Source organism: Haematobia irritans, chromosome 1 (genome assembly GCF_050003625.1).
Source record: "Haematobia irritans isolate KBUSLIRL chromosome 1, ASM5000362v1, whole genome shotgun sequence".
NCBI lineage: Eukaryota > Metazoa > Arthropoda > Insecta > Diptera > Muscidae > Haematobia > Haematobia irritans.
The window spans coordinates 119197971-119220326 of record NC_134397.1 but is presented as its reverse complement, the minus strand read 5'-3'; the positions used below and the strand labels follow the sequence as shown (position 1 = coordinate 119220326).

Below are 22356 nucleotides of genomic sequence, written 5' to 3'. Positions count from 1 at the left end.
ACATATACCAGTTAACTGCAAACAGATGAGCTAGCAAGACTACGCTGTAAAAAAGTATTGTCATGAGGCAAAAGATCCCTTGTCCTTACAATATGATATAAAGTTTTTTTATGTCCTTCGTTTTGTTGACCTCTTGTTCTAATTTATTTTATTATTATTTGGGCTTGAGGTCCTTTTTAATAAAAAATTCTTTTTACGATTTTTTATTACTTGTTAACTTTATTCTCCAATATTTCGACTAACATCGTTAGTCTTCGACGGGGATCTACATAAATAACAAATATTAGTACACAATGTACGAGTAACACAAACAATTTATATTTACATTAAAGTATTTTTAGGAAATAATCAAAAAATTGTAGAGAGTGATTACGTCTGCTTTTTAGTTGGCAATCAAATTTTCTAAAAAGCAGACGTAATCACTCTCTACAATTTTTTGATTATTTCCTAAAAATACTTTAATGTAAATATAAATTGTTTGTGTTACTCGTACATTGTGTACTAATATTTGTTATTTATGTAGATCCCCGTCGAAGACTAACGATGTTAGTCGAAATATTGGAGAATAAAGTTAACAAGTAATCAAAAATCGTAAAAAGAATTTTTTATTAAAAAGGACCTCAAGCCGAAATAATAATAAAATAAAGTTTTTTTTTCTTGTCCAAAAGTCGATAAACTTTTCATTGAAGTCAGTTTGTCTTAATTGGTAAGTGAATCGACATAGCATAATTTCTACTTGAAGTGAAGTATACATTTTGCAATTTATGATGTCTTTAACAAATTTTTAAAGAAAGAAAGCCATGAAGAATTAATTTTTTTTCTAGAATCAAGAAAACAAATCTCAAATTTAGAAGCGAGTATTGCGCCCGTCCTGGGGTTGAACCATTAGCCGTAGGGATATTATAGTTGCCTAATTTCCAAAAAAAAAAACATGAATCATACAAAAAGTCGAAATATTGACCGTAGATGTGGAGGACAAAAATCTGAATTTCTAGAATTTTCGAGGACTATAGGCATTGAGGTTGTTGTCTCGAAGTCTGCGACGAATAGTTTCCACGCTTGCCGGCACATCCAATGCTTTTTTCAGCTCCGTAGCTGCTATAAATGGATTTGCTTTAGTCGTCCGAACTAAACGTTTTACCATTAAGGGTGACAAAACTGGCTTTCTACCACGAGTTATGTTCAAATAATAAACACAGATTTTTTTATGGAATGAAAAGTATGCTCGACGTTGGTGCTATTTTATTGACCGGCACTGTATATATAAATAGTATGGAACTTCTTAAAACTTTTAAATTGTATTACAAATGCGCCCATCTTGAACTTCGTATGGCGGAAATTATTGCACTTTTGAACTTCATTTGTTTTCCTCAAACTACAAAATGAAAAAAAAAAACTTAAATAATTATTAATGAACTAACAAGCGAAAAAATTAATTTTGTTTATTAAATTTTCTTGATTTTAACAAAAAGTATTTGCATATCTTAGTTAAAATTTCTTTAAAATTGAACACAAATTAGATAAATTTGAAATATTCAATATTAAAAAAAAACAGGCCTTGAACATTGTAGGCCTTAAATTCGATAGTCCTTTATAGGCCAACGAAAAAAGAAACGGATGAAGTGTAAAGAAACACGTACACGTGTATGTACATAACAAATGTAGGCCCTATCTTCATAGTGCAAGTGTCTGTGCATGTTTGCAGATGAATATAAGTAAGCCAAGAATATACAAAATAAATATACTCGTAAGAACCTTAAAAGCTCGCAACGACCAACAAAAATAATAATAAACAAATATAAACATAAACCAGGTAGAAAAGTGTTTTACGAACACAAGCAAACATACATATACGCACACACACACACACACTTAGTGGTATCTACTTACACTTGCAGCAAAGGAGAATGTTTGAGAAGAGAAAGCTTTTAAATATTTTTGGGGTCTATAAATGGGGAGCTCAGTTAAGATGTTTGTAGTGGTCTTGTAGTGTGTATAACAGTTGTATTTGGGGGGAAACTGGAGAGAGTGTGTGACCATTTCTCTGAGATTTCAGACTGAGATTAAAAGAGAGCCTGAAAATTCCCTGTATAATAAAAATACTATAGTATATTTTTAATACGGGGGTTGGAGAAAATTCAGCCTCCCCAAGGAGAGCAAGAGAGCCAACAACAGAGAGAGCGAGAGAGTCGTATGTATATACGCTTACATTCACTGCTTAGTGTTATACATTGCCATCGTATGCATTCATTTTAGTTTTTAAGATGATGTCTTTTATACTTTTTGAATCAGTTTAGTTAGAGACGTCGATGAGTTCTGAGCTCAGAGCAGCCTTACTGTAATCGTGACCATTAAAACGTGTGTTAGTCCTATTTTCTGAGGGTATCAAAGAAAGGAAAGTGGATAGTATTTTTCTCCTCCTTTTCTTCTTCTTCATCATCAAGTGGAGGCCCACAAACACATTTCCATTGGAGGAAAGACAAAAAATAAGTGGAAAAAGTTCAGAGATACAAATCCCTTTGTATGAATTTTGTTTTTTGGAAATAATAAAAATAAATAAAATTTGTTCTCAGAAAAAGTGGCATATGTGAGGTAAAGGATTCCAATAGAAATACATAGTGTAACAAACGAAATTGTGTGTTAACCCAACAAAAAATTGATTTCCAGATTTTGTGAAAAATCGAATACCATTAAAAATTTACACTCTTCCCCAAAAATAGAAATAAATCATATAAAATTTGCTTTCAAAAATTGAATATTAACAGAAAACCAAAACCCTGCCAGTGCTAATTGATTTGACAAAATAAAGTGAAAAAAGTATTTGATTTGCAAAAAAATCTTAAAAAGATTTTTTTCTTAATAAAAAGAAAAACCCAAGAAAAGAAAAAAACACAAAAATCCCATATCTTTTTGGTGGCCAGACAACTACGACTCGATATTGAAAGTCAAATACCTGTAATCAACGAAGTGTATCCTGGAGATCAAACCTGAAAACGAAGAAAAAATAACAAAAACACACACGCATATCCACAGACAAACAGACAGAGTCACATGCACACTCTGTAAAAAAGGACGCTGCTGAGACCTTAAGGACAAATTAAATGTAAGTGATTTTGTTATTATTCTTAATAACAAGTGTTTCCCTCATCTCCGTCCCACTTCCATACTGTATCCGTTGATCTCATACCCATCCCAATCCTCAGCATAGCTCCCCTACCCACCATATAAATGGTGTTATGGCTAAAGGACAATGAAGTGTATAAATACACGGATATACAAACACAGGTATCAGAAAGGCATACCTATACACACGGTGAGCTTATAACGAATGTACTGTTATCTATGTGGCATTACTTTGGATTCATGAGGATATGCTAGAGGCCCCCATACCCATTCTATTTCACACACACACACACACACAAACACATATGTATAGACGAGTGAATGTTTGTGGAATTACTTTTACTTTTTATTTCACACACACATTTGTACGCACTAACCGCCAGGTATAACAGTTTCTTTTGGTCTTGAAAAGGAAAGCAAGCAAAAAAAAAAAAAGAACAAAGACCTTACAGCTACAGTTACAAGAACAAAAACAACAACAAAAACAAATATAGCCGCATCTAAGATTTGTTGGTCCGTTTTCTGTTATTTTCCCATCACACTTAGTCCCTTCAAGCCCCCTCCCCACCAACTCACATCTTAGCCATCATCGACCATTTCTGTTGTTTCGTTTGCAAAAAATAGAATTGTTGTTGTCTCAAATTGTGATGTTGTTGTTGCTGTTGTACTGGTGTTTTTGATAGCACTGCCAGCAACGACGACGATGACGGCGATGATGATGATGATGTTGACGAGAATGTCTACCAGGATAACAACAAAGACGACGACCGTTTCGATGGTTCGATGCTTCCTTCAGTCAGCATTTAACAATTTTGATGTTTACCATGATCCGTGAACACTCACGCACTCAGTCTCCATTTTCTCTATTAAAATATGTTTGTGTTTTTGTGCGTATTTTTCGGTGTGTCCATGTGCCCTGTGTCTATGACATTCAAGCGTAGGACATACAAAAAGTTTGAGAATTAAGAGGCAAAAGGAAAACAGAACCCATAGCTTTTAGAGAAATTACTTTTGTCCAGAAATATGAAACATAAATACTAAATTGGAATTGAAAATGTATACAAATGTATCTTTTGGGAAGCTATAGCTACATATTGGTTGTTATGGTCTTAAAATACCATATTTGTATCAAAGAGAAATAGTACATCGATAATTGAACTGATAATTACATTCTACACTACAACCATAGGTCATTGTATTGTAATTTTGTGGTAAATATGTTACTAGAAGTAACGAAAATGTAGAGATTATTTAACTGAATCCATATAAAAAAACTTCCTCAAGTTATCTAATAATCTCCATCCATCTGTCCTCTATGGAAACGAAAGATATTTAGCATAAGTAAATTTTTTGTTTCATGGAGGAATCGCATTGAATTCGATAAATGTAACAATTGAGCTGAGCTGAGCAGCTGCACTGAAGACAACATTGTCGTAAGCACAAAGATTTCATGTCCTTAAAATATAAGTTCCAGTTTTGGGGGAAAATAGAAGACACATCTCTCTAATACAAAGATTTTGTACTTGACCACACCCAAAAAATAATTCTTTCCTCCCAAACGTAATTTTAGACAAACAACGATCGTTTCTCATTTTCGCAGTAAGGAAGTTTGTTTGGAAGAAAAGTATATACTTTTTGTGATAAACGTTTATTCTTTTCCAGGATGTAAAAACAATTTCATAAAGACTAACTCAAAAAACAATCTTTTCTGGCTAATTACATTTTCCATCACATCTTTCTCACTTCCACGAGGTTTTTTAGTTTTTATCACCTTTTTCTGTAATACAAATAATGTAGAAGAAATTATTCGATTTTATAAATTTTTTATATTTTACCTTTCACCTGGACGGAGAATTGAACCGCGGACCACGCAATTTGTAAGCCGACACAATATCCACTGAGTTATGTAGCTGTTATTGTCAACAATAGATAATTATCCAGTTAAGTTATATTTATATAGCATAGCTTGCGGCGCCCGCGAGCCCATTAAACAAACTTTATTTAACAGTAATATACATTTAGTTGGGCACCATGGAGCAGTGGTTGCTACGCCCGTCTTGAGATTCCGAAAAGATGTTCAACATTACATAATACTATATAAAATTTTTACTATAAACTGTAAAATGTGTCTTATTAAAGACTTGATATAAACGAAATGGACTGTGTTGTTGGTTCAAAAATAATTTTTATACCCTCCACCATAGGATGGGGGTATATTAACTTTGTCATTCCGTTTGTAACACATCGAAATATTGCTCTAAGACCCCATAAAGTATATATATTCTGGGTCGTGGTGAAATTCTGAGTCGATCTAAGCATGTCCGTCCGTCCGTCCGTCTGTCCGTCTGTCCGTCTGTCCGGCTGTCCGTCCGTCTGTGGAAATCACGCTAACTTCCGAACGAAACAAGCTATCGACTTGAAACTTGGCACAAGTAGTTGTTATTGATGTAGGTCGGATGGTATTGAAAATCGGCCATATCGGACCACGTTTACGTATAGCCCCCATATAAACCGATCCCCAAATTTGGCTTGGGGAGCCTCCCGGAGCAGCAAAATTCATCCGATCCGGTTGAAATTTGGTACCTGATGTTAGTACACGGCCTCTAACAACCATGCAAAAATTGGTTCATATCGGTCCATAATTATATATAGCTCCCATATAAACCGATCCCCAGATTTGACCTCCGGAGCCTCTTGGAGGAGCAAAATTCATCCGATCCGGTTGAAATTTAGTACGTGGTCTTAGTATACGGTCTCTAACACCCATGCAAAAATTGGTCCATGTCGGTCCATAATTATATATAGCCCCCATATAAACCGATCCCCAGATTTGACCTCCGGAGCCTCTTGGAGGGGAAAAATTCATCCGATCCGGTTGAAATGTGGTACCTGATGTTAGTATACGGTCTCTAACAACCATGCAAAAATTGGTCCATATCGGTCCATAATTATATATAGCCCCCATATAAACCGAACCCCAGATGTGACCTCCGGAGCCTCTTGGAGGGGCAAAATTCATCCGATCCTGTTGAAATTTGGTACCTGATGTTAGTATACGGCCTCTAACAACCATGAAAAAATTGGTTCATATCGGTCCATAATTATATATAGCTCCCATATAAACCGATCCCCAGATTTGACCTCCGGAGCCTCTTGGAGGAGCAAAATTCATCCGATCCGGTTGAAATTAAGTACGTGGTCTTAGTATACGGTCTCTAACACCCATGCAAAAATTGGTCCATGTCGGTCCATAATTATATATAGCCCCCATATAAACCGATCCCCAGATTTGACCTCCGGAGCCTCTTGGAGGGGAAAAATTCATCCGATCCGGTTGAAATGTGGTACCTGATGTTAGTATACGGTCTCTAACAACCATGCAAAAATTGGTCCATATCGGTCCATAATTATATATAGCCCCCATATAAACCGATCCCCAGATTTGACCTCCGGAGCCTCTTGGAGGGGCAAAATTCATCCGATCCTGTTGAAATTTGGTACCTGATGTTAGTATACGGCCTCTAACAACCATGCAAAAATTGGTCCATATCGGTTCATAATTATATATAGCTCCCATATAAACTGATCCCCAGATTTGAACACCGGAGCCTCTTGGAGGAGCAAAATTCATCCGATCCAATTGAAATTTAGTACGTGGTGTTAGTATATAGTCTCTAACACCCATGCAACAATTGGTCCATATCGGTTCATAATTATATATAGCCCCCATATAAACCGATCAACAGATTTGACCTCAGGAGCCTCTTGGAGGAGCGAAATTCATCCGATCCAGTTGAAATTTGGTACATGGTGTTAGTATATGGTATCTAACAACCATGCAAAAATTGGTCCATATCGGTCAATAATTGTATATAGCAAAAGTCATCCGATGCGGTTGAAATTTGGTACATTTTGTCAATATATGGCCTCTAACAGCCATGTAAAAATTGGTCAATATCGGTCTTTAGTTATATATAGCCGATGACTTATTACACAAAAATTGGTCCATATCGCCAAAAATAATCTACCAAAACTTTATTTCCGTAGAAAATTTTGTCAAATTTTATTACTATAGAAAGTTGTGTCAAAATTTCATTTCTATAGAAAGTTTTGTCAAACGTTTATTTCTATAGAAATGTTTGTCAAAATTTTATTTCCATAGAAAGTTTTGTCAAAATTTTATTTTTATAGAAAATTTTGTAAAAAAATTATTTCTGTAGAAAATTTTGTCAACATTTTACTTCCATAGAAAATTTTGTCAACATTTTATTTCTATAGAAAATTTTGTCAAGTTTTTATTTCTATAGAAAATTTTGTCAAGTTTTCATTTCTATAGATAATTTTGTCAAGTTTTCATTTTTATAGATAATTTTGTCAAACTGTATTATATACGTATTTAATCGGCCTTTTTTGTTTAATTTATACCCCGTATGGGCTAACTTACAATTTAGAAGACAGTGTTAAAAAGTTTTACGATACCTTGCCATCGGCAAGTGTTATCGCAACCCAAGTAATTCGATTGTGGATGACAGCCTTTAGTAGAAGTTCCTACGCAATCCATGGTGGAGGGTACATAAGATTCGGCCTGGCCGAACTTACGGCCGTATATACTTGTTTTTATTGAAAAAATAAAAATTTTTTAACAAATGAATTTTTTTGGTGATAAAAGTTTAAAATTTTCGAAGAAATTTTAAAAACTCTAACAAAAGAAAAGCATTTTCGGTACACGTTTTCCAAACGTTTTTTTTCTTTGCGTTCAAATGTTTATAAACTTTTCATCATAGGCGTTTTGTTGTTATTAAAGTAAGGCGACTCGATATTAAAATCGATATCTTTACATCAAAGAAATTTTTGTAGGACTAAATCAAATTTTATGCAATCGTAAATTCATTGACTTTTTGTTTCTTCACTGCAAAGCTAAAAAAATGACATAATTCACACTTGAATGCCTTTGAATTGTTTGTTTGAATTTCGAAATTTAAGTTGCGATTAACAACCCAGCAAAAAATACTTCAGCAGTAAGAGTTTAGTTGCGCTTTTTGGTATACAATAAAGTAGGCAGTGCATCCACCTTCATGTATCGGAGGCAATAACGTAAATCTTAATTTTTTTTTGCCTAAATAGACGCCTAAAATGTTATTGTTCCTTTATGAAAAAAAAAAAACTTTCTTCCATTCTTTTCCGAAGACTATGAATTTGTTCATTGTTCAGATGTTCCCGGTTTAGTAACAGCGATGGGATAAGAGAAGTATGATCCAAATGACGGCTTACATAGAATATTGTTTGTTTCGGATTTTTTATACCCTGCCCACACTGTGGAACAGGGTATTATAAGTTAGTGCATATGTTTGCAACACCCAGAAGGAGACGAGATAGACACATGGTGTCTTTGGCAAAAATGCTCAGGGTGGGGTCCTGAGTCGATATAGCCATGTCCGTCTGTCCGTGATCACATTTTTGTAATCAAAGTCTACGTCGCAGTTTTAGTCCAATCGACTTCAAATTTGGCACAAGTTTGTGTTTTGACTCAGAATAGAACCCTATTGATTTTGGAAGAAATCGATTCAGAATTAGATATAGCTCTCATATATATTTCGTCCGATATGGTCTTATATGGCCCCAGAAGCCAGAGTTTTACCCTAATTTGCTTAAAATTTTGCACAAAAAGAACAAATAGTACTATAGTCAAGAGTGCCAAATTTTAGTGAAATCGGTTCAGATTTAGATATAGCTCCCATATATATCGTTCGCCCGATTTACATTCATATGGCCACAGTGGCCAATCTCACGTATATTAAGTACATGAAATCTTTGGCCTCACGGTAATATTTTCTCAGTGTAAAATAACGAAATGTTAAACAAAAATAACGTATTTGGTACTTGATCGGTTCATAGGGAGGAGTCTACAATAATTATGAACCAAAACTCAATATAGCCATGTCCGCGTGTCTGTCTGTCCGTGTGTCCGTGAACACATTTTTGTAATCAAAGTCTAGGTCGTAGTTTTAGTCCAATCGACTTCAAATTTGGCACAGAATAGAACCCTATTGATTTTGGAAGAAATCGGTTCAGATTTAGATATAGCTCCCATATATATATATATATATATATATATATATATATATATATATATATATATATATATATATATATATATATATATATATATATATATATATATATATATATATATATATATATATATATATATATATATATATATATATATATATATATATATATATATATACACAGTCTTACACAAGTTTACATACGGTTTAAGAAATTGTATTTTCTTTAATTATTAAAATATAATAAAATATGCATATGTATGCTTTAGATTTTGTAAATTAATTTGAAAAACAATGTATTTGTCCATTTTCAAGAAGATGTTTTTAGTCTGGATTATAAACAACAACAAGAAACATGTTTAGTTATAAGGTAAAAACCTCAAGGGTATGTAAACTTATGTGAGACTGTGTATATATATATATATATATATATATATATATATATATATATATATATATATATATATATATATATATATATATATATATATATATATATATATATATATATATATATATATATATATATATATATATATATATATATATATATATATATATATATATATATATATTTCGTCCACTCTGGAACAGGGTATTATAAGTTAGTTTTTTACTAACATTGTGTTCCACCCTAGTGCATTAGCCGACTTAAATTTTGGGTCTATAAATTTTGTAAAAGTCTATCAAATTCTGTCCAGATCGAGTGATATTTATATATAACCTTTAAATATATATAGCCACCAACACATTTGACGGATGTGATATGGTATCGAAAATTTAGATCTACAAAGTGGTGTAGGGTATAATATAGTCGGCCCCGCCCGACTTTAGACTTTCCTTACTTGTTTAAATTTGAGTTTTGCGGAAAATTTTAATTTATTCGTTTTTTTTTTGCTTTTTTCATCAAAGCCCTTTAAAAACTCATTAACGACAACTTAAGTTTCCAAATTCAGAGTCGACTTAAAGTAGAAATTATGCTGCAAATAAACAATGAATCTAAAATAGGGTACAACAAAACATCTCCTATTTTTGAACGCTTTGTGGTGAATATACAAAAAGTCAACAAACTTATAGAATTATTAATGCCAAGTAGAATTATTAATGCCAAGTAGACCTTAATCAAACGAAATTTTCTTTCATGTAAAGATACCAATTTTTAAGTTGAATCACTTAACTATAAGGACAAAACGACTTCATTGAAAAGTTTAACGGCTTTTGGACAAGGAAAAAGTTTATATCAGAGAAACTAGTCTTCTAAGCTAAGTAGAATTCGTATTCTACTTAGCTGAAATATTTGGGTTTTTCAGTGTAGTAAAATTGTCTAGTTCATTTTTATAAACGTTTTTTTCTGTTCACTTCATTCAAGTAAGCCAAAAATAATTAAAGTAAGCAACATTTTCTCATATTTGGCAAAATTTTACTAAAATCAACCAGTTTTTACGAACTGAAATTAGTTAAATACCGTGCAATATATACAAAAATTAAAATTCTCGGCGTCAAGTATTAATTATGTCATGTTCCAAGTAAAATACGTCTTCGAAATTAAGTCGACAAAATGCCTTCTATTCTTAACTAAGTTTTAGCTTTATAGCCAAGAGAGAAAAAAATTATTGATTTAAAAACGATTTTATTAATATTAAAGATAAATTTCTAATTTTTTAGGACACATTGACCTCAAGTCTACATAATTTTCCGTTAAGAAAAGATACCACTTTTTAAGTCGAATCTCCTAACTCTAAAAACAAAACGCCTTAATTGAAATTTGATTCCAATTTTCTCCAAATTTTGGCTACATGGAAAAAAAATATTGTCCTAATATGAAAGATTATGCAACCTAAATTTTAGGACACGCATACTCCGCTAAAGTCATATGTATTTTGGTTTAAAGAGAGTCTTAAAACTAACTGATATATGGCCAAGGCTTATTTTGACGATTTTGCATTTTTATACCCTTCACCACTACTGTGGTACAGGGTATAATAAGTTTGTGCATTTGTATGTAACGCCAAGAAATAATAGTCATAGACCCATCTGTTAGTATACCGATCGGCTTAGAATTAAATTCTGAGTCGATTTAGCGATGTCCGTCTGTCTGTCTGTCTGTCTGTCTGTCCATCTGTCTGTATATGTAATTTTGTGCACAAAGTACAGCTCGCAATTTAAGTCCGATCGTCCTCAATTTTGGCATGGGGTCTTTCTTCGGGTCAAAGACAATCGCTATTGATTTTGGTTCATGACATCGGTTCAGATTTAGATATAGCTGCCATATATATTTATCACCGATTTGATCATAATTCACGTATTTATAAACCGATGTACATCTGAATGTTTTGTCGGTCACGTAAAACCTGCAAAACATCAGCTAAATCGGTTTAGATTTAGATATAGCTCCCATATATACCTTTCGTCCGATTTGGACTTATATGGCCTCAAAAGCCAAAATTTTACCCTGATTTGCTTCAAATTTAGCACAATGAGTACGTTTAATAGTATGGTTAACTGTGCCAAATTTGTTTGAACTCGCTTCAGATTTAGATATAGCTCCCATATATATATTTCGTCCGATTTGCACAAAAGCCAGAGTTGAAGCCTGATTTGCTTCAAATTTTGTATATATACGCCAGAATTGAGTAGAATATTTCATAATTTAGACCCATTTTCAATGGGAGTTTCCTTCAGTTGACTCGATAGTTTCCACAGAGAATATATTTAATATGCTTTTTGATCTAATTGGTTCAGATTTCGTAGTCATATTTCACACTGTAATACCACACTTTCCACAAAACGGTCGAGTTTTAAATAAACTAGGCCAAATAATATATCACAACCCACAATTGACCACATATAATGCCGAGATTTAAACAATATCCTTGTGAAAGCGCCACTGTAGCAAAAATTTTAAATATTACTTAAATTTTCCTTTATCTCGAATACGTATTTCTCGCTCGATAAATCGTAAATATTATTTCGTACAATTGCATTAAAATTGCTCTAGCTTTATATTTCCCATATTTTGTAACTAACATTGTGTTTCATCCCAGGGTGTCAGCCGATTTAAATTTTAATTCTAGAGATTCTATAGAAGTACAAAAAATTGTCTCCATATTGTATATAAATTATATAAATATTTCTAATAAAAGCCTTCATAATAACTCCCAACAAATTTGAACGATTTGAAATGGTAACAAAAATTTTTGGTCTACATAGTGGTGAAGGGTATAATATAGTCGGCCCCGCCCGACTTTGGACTTTACTTACTTGTTGTTTTAATTTTTTTTTTGCAATTAAGAACAATTGTTTACTTTGAAGTATCTGTTATTATTTAACAGATTTTAAACTGGCATTTGTTTGTATGCGAATAGCTTCCCATGAAAAAAATTTGGAAGTTCTTCTAGAGGCACAATTTAAAAGCACTTCCAAAAATGTTCTCCCAACACTCAAAATAAAACTTTAATCGGATCCAAAGTTTTTGACCTTCCCTTAAGGATTTTGGTATTGAATCCGAGCCAAAGATGCGGCTTCTTTAAAATAATGAAATTTTTTAGCGACATATCTGGCTTTAAATCTAGGACAAATAAAATTAAAATTAGGATACAAATTCATCATTTATCAAAATTTTCGCGGTTTATTAATAAAGGTGCTAACGTACAAACAAATGCCAGTTGAAAAATCCAAATTATAACGGATACTTCAAAGTAAAAAATGTTTTCTTAATTCCAAAAAAGCTTTGAACCAAAGACGCTGAATCCTCAAAATAACTCTTAACCTATATTTGAAGCGTTTTTATCTTAAATCTAAAGTTTCAATATATCAGTTAATTTAAGGACAATTTATTTAAATCAAAAATGTGTTTCTTTACTTTAAGGAAAATTAGCCTTAGTTCAAAATTTATGTCCTAAATTTAATAATTTTTTTTTGAAGCAAAGATTATAAATTTTGTTTTTATTAAAATTTCATTATTTTAAAGAAATTTGCCCTTAATATTTTGTAAATTTCGCATCCTAAAATTTAGGTTGCGTAATCTTTAATATCACGTAAATATTTTTTTTTCAGTGAAGGGTGTTCTTTATTTTAACTACACATGAAGTTCTTTTAATTAAATTAAATTTTTTTCGTTTCAAAACTTTAGAAAAAGCGTAAGAATTAATAAAATGGTATAAATTATTTAAAATTTTTTGCCAAATAAATTATTTATTTGGCAAAATATCACAGAATTTTTTAATTCACACCCAAAACAATGAATTTGGATCACACCTTAAGAAGTTATGCAAATTCATTGCAGCGCCCGTTGAAATGGTGAACATCCGTCCTATGACAAGCCCATGTTAAATTCATTGCTTCTGCGTAAATTTGGTACCATAAAGAACATCTTCACAACTTTTTTGGCGACGCTTTTTTGCTGGGTTTATTAATATATCAAAAAAAAAAAAAAGAGAATGAAAATTCGATAAATGAGATATTTATATACACTCAAAAAAAGTTTACTTGGCTTCTTTAAAATAAAGACATTTTTTAGGGACCTCCCTGGCTTTAAATCTAGGATCGATAAAATTAAAATTGGTTACAGATCTCATTCATCGAATTTTTATTACTAAAGGTATTCATGTACAAACAAATTCCAGTTTCAAAATCCAAATTATGCCAAGTACTTCAAAGTACAACCTGTTTTCTTAATGCTAAAAAAACTTTAAACCAAAGATGCAAATCCTTAAAATAAGTCTTAGCCTATATTTGAAGCATTTTTATCTTAAATTTAAAAATTCAATATGTCCGTTGAGATAAAGACGATTTCTTTAAATTAAAAATGTTTTTCTTTATTTTAAAGGACATTTGCCTTACTTCAAAGATCTACAACTTCAACAGAGGGACGCAAAATTTCAAGATTTGTATCCTAAATTTAGTGAAAAAAATTTTTGAAGCAAGGATTATAAACTTTCTTTTAATTAAAATGTCATTATTTTAAAGAATTTTGTCCTTAACATTGCGTAAATTTCGAGTCCTAAAATTTAAGTTGCATAATCTTCCATATTAGGTCAATATTTTTTTCAGTGTAGATTTTAATTTTATTGATTGATTTAATTTTATTTAAAGTTCTAAAAGCTTTCAATAAAACAAGCATCGATTAATGAATCTATGCGATATGGCTTATTTAAAATGGCATCATCATATTAGGTAGAAAGAACCATATGTTACCACAGATGGTAGCTTTCTCGAATATGGAAATGATGGAAATAACATATTTACCATAATGAAATATTATAATTTTTTCAGTTTTCTTTTGTTCCATTTCTCGTGTGGTGTAAGGAGAATTTTCCCAAAGTCCCTATTTTATATTTTTCTTTATACATACTCCTCCGCCCCACTACTTTTCAATTTGTCTCTTTTGGCCTTTTCGAATTCTAATGCCTAGAGGCTTTCCAGACACGGTAAAGTCTATTGGTATGGACGCTTATTTATCTTTACTTTTTTTCTTTGGTAAACTAATGATGGTCTGTCTGTTCGCTGGTACGTCCGTTTAAGGTACACATATTGCACATACAAACGTACATACATGAGTACATTTTTGTATTTATTCCTTCTACTTGGCATTATTAAATATTCTGATGAAAAGGCACATTTAGTACTTCAGTCGTTGATGGTTAAAGTTGTTGGTGTTGTTGTGTATTTTTTTATTCTTTTTTCCGTCCTTTATTCGCAAACATAAGACGATATACATGTATGCACATAAGAACTTAAACTACTGTGGGTAAAAAGTAAGATGAATTTTCAATTTAAACTTTTCATTGCGTGGTACACAATAAATTTTTTGTCGGTACTCTTTGGGAATTCTACAAGGGGTCTTTAGTGAATAGTGAATGAATACGGATTTACGAGTGTTGCCTTTTCTTTGGCGAGATTGGGCAGCCCTGCCAACTGACAGTTCGATCGTAAAGCTTGAGATTATACGTACCCAAAACGTTTTAACATAAGAGTGCAATTTTTGTTCTTTACAGCAACTTAAAATATTTAACTCGCCCAAAAAATTGAATTAAATCGTGAACATTTTCGTACGATTATTTTTTACAACTTTCGACTTGGATTAACTCAACGGAGCATCGATGAACTTAATTCAAATGAGGGCGATGAAGCTCCGTCAAGGAACAGGTCAACCGAGGTCGTAGTTCACTCTAAGACGAATTTCATGAAGGTCGGTAAAAATCAATTGATGTTTCCGGAACCATTGATGCTGATATCGCAAGATCATCATGTTATCTATGGTAAGATTGAGACAACCTTAGGCTTCAGTGGGACCAGCATACATCCAATATTGCACGAACATTTGACCATTAAAAAAATTTGTTCATGTTGGATCCCAAAGAATTTGTCAATCGCTCAAAAAAGGGTCGTGTAGATGAGTCGAAAGAAATACTCCAAAAATACGATCGCGGTGCTTCGAAAGACGTCTATGACATCGTGACAGGTGATGAATCGTGGATTTATGCGTATGAATCCGAAATTAAAGAGCTGTCGACTGTATGGGTGTTTCAAGATGAGCACTTCCAAGCAAATGATCGCCTGTTTTTTTCGAAAAAAAACTGCATATTTTGCAATACTACCACTACACGAAAACAAATTATTCTTTCCTTCCAAACGAAATTTTTGAAAAAAAATATCGTTTGTCATTTGTTTTTCGCTGTAGAGTTGTTTGTTTCGAAGAAAATTTTATAATTTTGTGATAAACGTTGATGCATTTGTACAATGTAAAAACCATTTCATAAAGTCTTACTCATTTTTTTTTATTTTCCGAATTCGTAGTTCACTCTAAGACGAATTTCATGAAGGTCGGTAAAAATCAGTTGATGTTTCCGGAACCATTGATGCGGATATCGCAAGATCAAAAAAAGGGTCGTGTACATGAGTCGAAAGAAATGCTCCAAAAATACGATCGCGGTGCTTCGAAAGAAGTCGATGACATCGTGACAGGTGATGGGATCATGGATTTATGCGTATGAGCCCGAAATTAAAGAGCAGTCGACTGTACGGGTGTTTCAAGATGAGCACTTCCAAGCAATTGATCGCCTGTTTTTTCGAAAAAAAAAACTGCATATTTCGCAATCGTACCACTACATTAAAACAAATTATTCTTTCCTTCCAAACGAAATTTTTGACAAAAAAATACCGACATTTTCGTGACACGCCTGAATCACGTGAGTCGTGAACAAAATTTGAAGGAACTCTCGTTAATGGGCGAGAATGGGACTAAAATGAATATGTCGTGCGTGAGCGTGCGTGAAAAATAAAATCGGTTCGTGAGTGTGTGTGAATAAAATTTCTGCAAAATCACGCTCACGAAAAAAATCAAAATTCAATTCATACTCGTATGTAAATTGAAATTAATTTATCTCTCGAACTATATTCTATTTTTGAATTTTGTTTCCTTTGCCGATTTCCGTTTAGAAAATGTGGTGAATCACGTGAATTGTCGTGAATCGTGCGTGAGTGTGAGTCTTTAAAAGTAGATCGTGCGTAAGCGTGCGTGAGTACTGGTTTTCATTTCGTGAATGTGCGTGAGTGGGATTGGCTTCCACACGTATCGTGCGTGAGCGTGCGTGAAAAAAAATTTGCATCGTGAATGTGCGTGAGTGTGAGTGAAATTTCAGTCACGCACACACCTCTACCGCGGACCATACAATTTGTAAGCAAACACACTATCCACTGCGCTACGTAGCTGTTATTGTCGTCAACAGACAATTATCGCTATAGCCATCAGCGGACATGCAACAAATACAGTCAAGCAGTTCTATTTATAGAGCATAGGTTTTGACGCCCACGAGTCGATGCAAAGAAACTTTATTTAACGGAAGCATACCTTCAGTTTGGCACTTTCTTAAAAATACAACTTGTGGAAATGGAAATCATTACTTACTACTCAATTTTTACTATGAAACTTCAAAATGTGTCTTATTAATGACTTAAAGTCAGAAAAGAACAGTGGTGTAAATGAACTGGAACAAAAATTTTTTGTTTTTTTTTGAAACCAAAACATTTTTTGTTGATAAAAGTTTGATATTTTCGAAGGAATTCAAAAAAATCTAACAAAAGAAAAACGTTTTCGATACACGTTTTCCAAATGTTATTTCTTTGTAGTGTAGAACAATAGTCAATTCTGACTGTCAACACGACAATACGAGCTCTCACGCATCGGCTCAAACAACAGCATTTTTGAGTACTTAAAACATGGATTTGATGGGTCATTCGCCATATATTCCCCACTTGGCACCAAACAACTCCTTTTTATACCCGTACGTAAGAACTAAAATGACAGGTCAACAGTTTTCGACACATGAAGAAGTCGTTAATGTATTCAGAATGCATGTTTTGGAGATACCTCAATTGGAGTGGAAAAAGTTCTTCGAAAATTGGTTTAATCACATGCAAAAGTGTGTGGATTTTAATGGGGAATATTTTAAGAACAATAAAGCGATTTTCGATTAACAATATTTTTTTTGTTCTCCAATACCGAAATATAAAATAAAAGCTTGGTATTTGTATTAGTTCTTTAAAAATGTTTGGACGCACATGTTAATATATTATGCTCATCAAATGGTCATAAATGTAATATGTGTGCATGTAAACATATATTCATTTACAAATTTCTTGTATACATATATATGATAAAAGATTCTGATCTTAGAGAAAGGGAGAGAGATAATAAAGCAAGAAGTTATGGGACGAAGAGAGTTTACGAAAGACACCAACACAGTGAAATAATAAAATGATAGCAATGATATTCTCCTTAAGAGACATATTTTTTTGTGGATAACTTTGCTTGTATGAGTGGTTTTATTTGGTTTATGCGAATGTTCTATTATTGAGACTTGGATATTATTTAACTTGTATATTAAGTTGTGTATTTGGGAAATGATGCTGCCAAATATATTACTTTTTGCTAGCTCCCAAAAGTATTATTTGTTCACATAAGACAACGTGGAATATTATTTGAGCATTATACGCAGTGGTACCGTTGAAAATTTTTAAAATGAGATACAAAAAACTGTCATTTGCAATAATAGGTGGCACATTAATTAAAAAAAAAGTAGCACAAAAAGAAAAGTTAAATGTTAGGACACCGATCAAATCCGTAATTTTAAAGGAATACGGGATCAATATTTCCAAAATCTACAACACTAAAAAAGGAAATCACTAAAATGTGGCGCAAAATGCGAATATGGTGGCACAAAAATATGAAACGTATTACACTTTTTGGCACAAAAGTGTCAACGTTAAACAAAAGAGGAAAAATTGCAACAAAAGTTGCAAATCTGAATACTGAATACATGTCGTTCAAAAAGTGGAAAATTTGCAACAAAAGTGGCATAATCTTAACACTGAATGAATATACGTCGTTTGCGTGAAGCTATTCATTTAAAATGAGCAGAATTAAGGGCCAAATATGAGTCATTGTTTTTGCAGCATGACAATGCACCGTTTTACACCGCACTCGTTCTTCCTGGCCATTTCATCAAATTTCTACCAATATCATTCCGAAACCAACGTATTCACCTGATTTGGCTCCGGGAGTATTCCCATACTTCAAGAGACCCCTCCGAGGAAAACGTTTTGAGTCGATTAAGGAGATAAAAGCTGATTCAAGGAAGGTACTGATGGCTATACAGCAATGGGACTATTTGGTAACTTTCGAGGATTGGAAAAAAACTTTGGCATACGAGTATTTTATAGAGAGGGAATTACTTTGAAGTCGATGGTGTCGATTTAGAAGAATAAATGAAATATGTTCATTTTACAAACAAATTCTCCATACTTTTTGCCCATAACTAACATACCTAAGTGTCTATATGACTAAACATATTTTACTTAATAATGTAAGCATATAGATATATGCCTACATGTTTATATGCTGTATATATAAATATTTATATAAATACATTATTATTATTTTTATACATATGTCATTCATTGTAAAAATGGCTTAAGTCCCTTTTTGAATGGTAGGGCTTATTAATTGAATTTCAAATAGAAAATGGTACATTTTCATCTTATGATACAATTTGGGAATCTATTCAATTTGGAGAGGTTTAAACCTTTTTATGAAAATAGCTCGATATGAATTCCCCACAAGAAGAATATTAGAAGTATACGAGGTTCGTTTGACACAGTGATAAATTATGTTGGGCAAGACTTGGCCTTAACTAATGTGCACGATATTGGAATACTTTTTTTAAATTGGTCTTTCTTTAGAAGATTTGTCAACTAACTTGGGTATCGGTAGATTCGAACCCCATCTCAGTAATACTTCAGTATGATCTGTATCCCCTAAATAAAACATAAAAATTTATTTGGAAACATTCCAATAGGAAGGCTTACCCCACTCGCCATATGGCCTAGGCATTGCTCCTTTTGATTACGAATTGTTATGATCAATGACGCATGACGTTGCTGGTAATGATATTCAATCTCCCCATTACAATTGAACAAAATACAATCCCAATATCGCATTGCTTAAGCTCATTCTCTCCCAATGACTCTCAAACCATCTTTCCACGGCCCAGCATAACATAAGCGATACACAAAACCATAACAACAGCTATTCAAACTACAACAAAAGCATACAGTCAACGTGAACTCACCAGGAAAGAAATTGTAGGTTAATTTTAGAAACTTTAAACTAAACTGTATTACAAATGCCGATATGAGAAAAACTAGAAACTTATTAGACACAATGTTTTTTTACTTATTAACCCAGCAAAAAAGCATTGCCAAAAAAATAGTGAAAATGTTCGTTTTGGATCCGGAAGTGGTGCAAAATTGGCGCAGAAGCGATGAATTTAACATGGGCTTGTCATAGGACGGATGTCCATGCAACATACGTTGCACTGAATTTCCACCACTTCTTAAGATGTGATCCGAATACAGTGTTTTGGATGAGAATTAAAAATTGCGATATTTGGCCAAATAAATAATTTTTATAATTTTTATGATTTTTAATGCATTGTAACGCTTTTGTGAAACGTTTGGCCTGAATTATTTTCAAAAATTCGCAATTTTTCTAGAATGGATTTAACATTTTTTTGGCAATATTTGAATAATTTCTACCATTTTATTATCATTTGACTCTGTTTTTAATCTATTTAAAGTTTCCCGTTCAAAAGTTAAAATTTCCCATTCAAAATATGGAGAAAGCGACTTATAAAAATCAAATTAAAAGAACTTCCTGTTAAAATAAACAAAATCTTTGGGAGGACATTTTTGGGAGTGCTTTTAAAGTTGTGCCTTCAGAATTTCCAATTTTTTTTTTTGCTGGGTTGTTAAGGCCGGTACCACGTTCCCTTTTCGCGTTGAAAATGCTTAACTCCATTGATGCTCACCTCTTACTTCGCCGAGATTTCATCATTAATAGATTTAATAGGAATATGTTTGTTTTCATGCATAATTTTGAGTATTTCAGAAAAATTAATCGCAAAAATAATGTGATTTTCAACTCGAAATCCAAACATAGTACCGGCCTTAAAGGAAAATTTTATATTTTGAAGGAAAACATTGAATTGCAGAATTGGGGTTACACTGACTTGGTAACAAATCGGACCAATGGTCCTAGACCTCTTAAAGTATATATATTCTGGGTCGTGGTGTAATTGTGAGTCGATCTAGCGATTTCCAACTGTCCGTTCCTCTGATGAAATCCCGTTGAATTCTGAACGAAATCAGCTATCGACTTGGCACAAATAGCTGCAAATGATGTATGTCGGACTTTTAGGTATTACCCCCTGGAGCCTCGTGGAAGGGAAATTTTCATCTGATCCGGTTGAATTTGGTACCCGATGTTAGTATATGCGGTCTGACAACCATACAAATTTTTTTTCCAAAATTATATTATTCCCTATATATACATCGATCCCCAAATTTGGATCATGGAGGACCAAATTTCTTCCAATCCGGTTGAACGCAAAGTTAGTTTATGCTATTTAACAACGCTCAACAAAAGTTTACTTGAATTCAAAGATTTTGACCTTCCCTTAATGGTTTTGGTACGAGGATATAACGTGCCAAAGATGCTGCTCTTTAAAATAAAGTCACTTTTTAGTGAAAAAATCTGGTTTTAAATCCAGGCTCCATAAATTTAAAATTAGGATACTGATCTCATTTGCTATATATCAACAAAGGTTTTAAGGTAATAACAAATACTTCATAGCAGAAAATGTGTGTTTTTTTCCAAAAAACAAAAAAAAAACTTCAATCCAAAGATCCAAAATCCTAAAATCCTAAATAAGTATTGACTATTTTTTAAAGATTTTTTATCTTTAATCCAAATATTTAAAATCTCAGCAAATTTAAAAATTATTTCTTTAAAATAAAAAAGTGTTTTTTTTACCTTAGGGGAACTTTGCCTTACTTCAAATACATACGACTTTAACGGAGAGACGAACATTTCAGAGATTCGTGTCCTAAATTTAAAGAAAACAATTTTTAAACTAAAGATTATGAACTTTACTTGAAGCTGATTTCTCCTTTCTCATGGAGGAACAAATTTCATCCTATCCGGAGCTATTAACTTTTTGTCTAAAAAGTCTGAGTTGGCTTCTTGGTAATCTTTAAAATTGTGTTACCAATTTTTTGAAAAATTGTCTAAATGAATTTGATCTTAGTCGAAATCTAATCGAATTTTTATCGAACTCGAATTTGAATTTGGCGAATGTGTTGTAGCTCTTCACTCGACTTTTCAATAATCATAAGAGTCTATTATTTCAAAGTTGTAAAAAGCCGCAAAATCTACTTTTCGAAATTTGAAAAAAACAGAATAATGGACTTTTAAATTCTCATTACAAATCCCTAATACACAATCAATGATGATGAACTAACCTTTCGACTGTGTTAGAATGAATTTCTCTAAGCATGCCTTTGTGATTTTCTGCTTTTGTGTTGTGAGTGGATTATCCTGTGGCAAAAAAAAGAAGATAGAAAAGGAAAATCAACAATGAGGGTAATACAAAAGAAAACAGGATCCATTTTATTTATTAATATTCAGTTTAGTAGGTCGACATTAGAAAACATTGAAAAGAGAAATGACAAAGTATTCAGGTGCAGAAAAAGGAAAGAATATCCTGACATTTATCGTAATATAGCTTGTGAACTGGAAAATCTCTGGAAAAAAGTGTATCAC

The 22356-nt window shown here is 32.6% G+C and overlaps 1 protein-coding gene across 1 annotated transcript in view; it reads left to right on the top strand.

The window, feature by feature from the left end:
- Positions 1–2313: 2313 nt before the first annotated feature.
- Ace (Acetylcholine esterase) overlaps positions 2314–22356 on the top strand; it is a 414922-nt gene continuing 394879 nt past the window's right edge. Inside the window, 1 exon segment of the mRNA XM_075291477.1 lies at positions 2314–3103. The gene's annotated coding sequence lies outside the window, so the exon portion shown is untranslated.